This window comes from Kryptolebias marmoratus, linkage group LG22, assembly GCF_001649575.2.
Source record: "Kryptolebias marmoratus isolate JLee-2015 linkage group LG22, ASM164957v2, whole genome shotgun sequence".
Lineage (NCBI taxonomy): Eukaryota > Metazoa > Chordata > Actinopteri > Cyprinodontiformes > Rivulidae > Kryptolebias > Kryptolebias marmoratus.
In genome coordinates, this window is record NC_051451.1 from 9,592,449 (window position 1) to 9,596,763 (window position 4,315).

Here is a 4,315-nt window from a genome sequence, read left to right on the forward strand (position 1 = left end):
TTCCTGGTGCAGTTCCCTGTCATTTTTTTTCTATTTTGTGGTGTCCATGTACGTGATCTTAAGTAGAAAAAAGGGTCTCTCGCTTGATAACCATGGTGTTATCGACTGTTATTTGTTTTTGCAAATGTTGTAGTTCTGTTGGCATCTTCAAGCTATGAAGGTGCAAGGTTTCATGCACTAGAGCATTCACAGGTGAGTGTGAAGAAACCTCTAAATCTAAGGCCATGGTTCTCAACTGTTAAAACGTTGAATGCTCCCTCTGGTTTGGAGGGAGTATTGTTCAGTAAGGTTTTCAAGTGACTGTAAGAGATGTGCAAGTTGGGTTGGGGCTTTGTCTGCATCAATTAATTGATGCCTTCTGTCTGTCATAGTAAAGAAGGAGTTAAGCTAAAAGGAGAAGCTCTAAATTTACTGGTCCATCTATGGCTAACTCTAACATGGCCATGAAATTTGGACAGGGATGGGGATGTGGGGGGTGAGATTTAGATTACAATTGCTTCTCCACCACATTGAAAAGTCGGTTTAAGATGACTCCTAGTTGCCTCCCCTTGGAGGTGTTTCAGCTATGGCTTTCTGGGAGGAGACCTTGTGTTGGGATCCAGAGATTTGTCAGCTTTTCTCCACTAGAGGGAGCCTGAGATTGAGTCGGCGGCTGCACACCTGTTCCCAATCTACTCGTCCAGAGGAGTATAAGTGGAGGAGGATGCTGACACTTCTCTGCCAGAGTGTTAGCCAGTAACGGTACCGGCTTACCTTGAGCTCCTTCTCATTAACCTGTTTTCAGATTCTGACCCTTATTGTCTCTGTGTTTGCAGCTACCCTGGTCCTGAGTTACCAGGCCAACGACCACCCTCGAGACGCCTAAAGTCTTACCTGTCTGTCCTCTGCCGCCGCCGCCGTCACTGTCCTCAGCCCTCACCCGCTGACCAGCCTCTAGACCCTCAAGGTCCTCTCCAGGTCCAAAAGCTCTCCCCGAACAGGTATACCCCCCAACCTCCACCAAACCGTAAATTCCCTGGATCCTGACTAATCACCTCTGTCCTTCCCCAGTTGCCCTGAGATCTGCCAGACGAACCAAGGAATCCATTTAGTTGTTTATATTCACTGTAAATAAATCTCACTATTGTATTTCCTGTCTCTGGAGTGTTTCTGCATGTGGGTTAGAAAACTCGACACCAACATGACACCTTGAGGCAGTTCCAGAACTCTGTAGGACTATTTATTCCGTCCAGTTTTGCCAGGTGTACGATAATTATCGTATTTGTACGATAATTTTGCCCTCTGTATGATGTACAATCAATAATCCCAAAATAGGCCAAATACACGATGATTTTACCATTCCGTGAATGTTTGGTTGTAATCAACCTGTCGCAACTGCCTGTCAGGGTTTTTTTTTGTGAACCCTGAAGGCATCTGTTTCCGGAAACAGATGCACGATTGGCTGGAATTTTCAGCCAATCGTGATTTTATAAATGTGAGCTACGAGTGACGTGTATGCGTTTGCCTCAGAACAACGGCCATGATTGGCTGAATAGTCTGCTGCGCCCGCCCAATGAGTGAGGGGGGGGGAAGAAAGAAGCAGAGCCAGTCTGGAAGAAGAAGCGCTGAGTACCTGTCAGACACTATTCAACACTAGAGTGACTTTAGCACATCAATAGACTTGTTATTTTGGTTATGACGGTTGTACAATAATTTCCCTCAAAATAAGATAATTCTATGTCTCTGGTACGATAACCCTACATTTCTGACCTGGCAACACTGATTCCGTCTAGCCTGTGAAAGACTTATGATCCCTCAGAATAAGCTGGAAAGCGTTGGTTGACTGAGGGATGACTAGACTTTTTTCCTTGACTTCAATCCAACCATGGTTATGTGGTTGAAAATGGATGGATAAATGAATGACTAGAGATTTAGTTCTGAACACTTGACAAAGTCCTCTTGATTAGGTTTGGAAAAGTAAAAAGTTTGAAACTTCATTCATCTTGGCATTTCTCTGTTTTTTGTCACAAACAACAACAAATAGATTTCGGCAATGGTTTTTTTCTTATCCCAAATTCTTGTGCAGATGAGAAACCTAAAACATTAATCCTAAAATCCAAACATTCTGTTCAAAGAATTATTTTGGTTTAGATAAACTAATATTCACTATTTCATCATATATTAATAAAGTATCATTTGTTGCTGTTTTTGCTAATAAATACTCATTCAAAGTAATTACCTAATAGTCATTCCTTACAAAGATTTTTTTGTTTAGATATTCCCTAAAATCTTTGTGTTAGTCTTGTTTTTTTGTGTCATCTTAATTGTTTATTGTTGATTCTATTTTCTTGATACGTTTTATTTTTGTAACAAATACTTAAAGACAAAATATGGTTTCCTCCTTATTCAGTGTAAATATTATGATAAGAGATACCCGTGATTTACAAATTCAGCTACTGATAACAGTAAGGGTAAATAGATTAAATGATCTAATGAATGAGTTCCTATAATGTATACTCAGTCTGTTTGGTCACTTTGACCTGGTGCCCTTGCTTCCTAAGTTGTATAATAAACTTATGTAAGATAAGTTTATTATAAATCTTATTTTATATAAAATTTGTTAGGTTTAAGAAAATACTGTAATGAAATTTTTTTTAAAGAAACTGCTTTTATAATGGTGCCAAAGGCCATCTTATGCTTTTAAAAAAGACACGAAGGGTCCTAACTCAATGTAAGAATGAAAGGAGCTCTCTGACTCTCACTGAAGCAGGAATGTCATCACCACCGCCTGAGGAGGGACTCATCAGCCTGTTAATAAAGCTGGCTTGTCTGTCAGACAGATATGCAATGACACAACTTCTTTACATACTACTTTTAATTGCAAAATGGTATGTGCCTCCACCTCACAATGTGTCAGAAAAAAGTCCTGTTTTCACTTCACATATTCTTGAGACTATATTTTTATGGTATAAACTAAGTACATGGTTTTTATTGTAGTAGTATGTGTTTTTTTCTTCAAATGCCACAGATCCATTATTGTACAAAAAAATGGAGGAAATGTCAAATTCCAGCAGCAAGTGCTGCAGAGCCGACTTATTTGTCTTAGAAAATAGATAATGCAACCCAACATATAAAAACTCTTGGGTTGCATGATTGTAGAAGCTGATGAAATGCTTATAGTGCCAAGACTGAAAACCTAAAAGAAGGATTGGTAAAATTCTCTATTCAGTTTAAATTATTGCACCATTTGTTAATTGTAGTTCTCCGTAGTTCAGTCATTGCCTCAGCTTCAAAAAGACATGATGAGTATGAGTTGACTTCAGGTTTTATTAAGAACTCATGAATTACACATTATTGCACATTATTAGTTTCCTATACAATATTTACTTAAAAAATGTAATACTGTTAAAATGCTGAAGTAATGGTAGACTACAGTATTTTAACAGCCTGACATAAATATTGACGTTCCACTTGTGAGTCAGAAAATGGTTTCAGTGGTAATTTGACTTGTACTAAACATGCACACAAAAAGTATGTTGTCGGACGTTTGTCATTCTTAAACTCAACAACTAGAATGTAAAATCCATCCAAACATTTTCATCTACTTTTCTGTGGTTGGATCGTGGGGTGGTAGATCCCAAAGCCTTTCTTAGGCCAGAGAAAATATATAATTACTCCAGTGAGTTCTGGGTGTGCCCATTGATCTCCTCCTAGTGGGCCATGCCCAGAAAACCTCCAAAGATAGGTTCCTAGGAAGCATCTGAAATTAGATGTCTGAACCACATCTGCTGACTCCTTTCGATGCGGAGGAGCAGCAGCTCTACTCTGAGCTCCTCACGAACCAAGCTCCTCACCTTTCCTCTAATATTAAACTGGGCCACTCAATGGAGAAAGTAAAGTTCAATAATGCTAAAATAAATTATATTTATTTTAATCTAGTCCATTTCAAAATACTGTCCCAGATATTTCTTAGTTATACTATTTTACAGCCTTTTGTTGTCCGTCTTGTCTTTTTTTAAATGTCTTGCTGTCAACACGTAATATGGCACAATTTCTTGGTTTCAACATTTGCTATATGTAGTATATTTCATTGTGAATAAAATATGTGCTTATTTGCAAATCACTGCATTCTGTTTTTATTTACATTTTACACAACAACCCACCTTTTCAGAATTAGGTTTATACATGCCAGCATACATGGCTACATATAAAATAGTTTGACTGTAGCAAAGGAATTACTCAAAGCACACCAAATATTTTCAGAATTAAAGACTATCTTTGAATAAGAATTTCTTTATTCATATCCATTGTCATTTTAGAAAAGTACTCAAATTGT

At 38.1% G+C, this 4,315-nt stretch overlaps 1 long non-coding RNA gene across 1 annotated transcript; it reads left to right on the top strand.

Annotated features, from left to right (window-relative positions):
* Nucleotides 1–605: 605 nt before the first annotated feature.
* Nucleotides 606–1,168, top strand: LOC108239152. The gene is made up of 3 exons (XR_001808703.3): nucleotides 606–741; nucleotides 816–980; nucleotides 1,051–1,168. It is a non-coding gene; the product is annotated as an uncharacterized LOC108239152 (long non-coding RNA).
* Nucleotides 1,169–4,315: the final 3,147 nt, after the last annotated feature.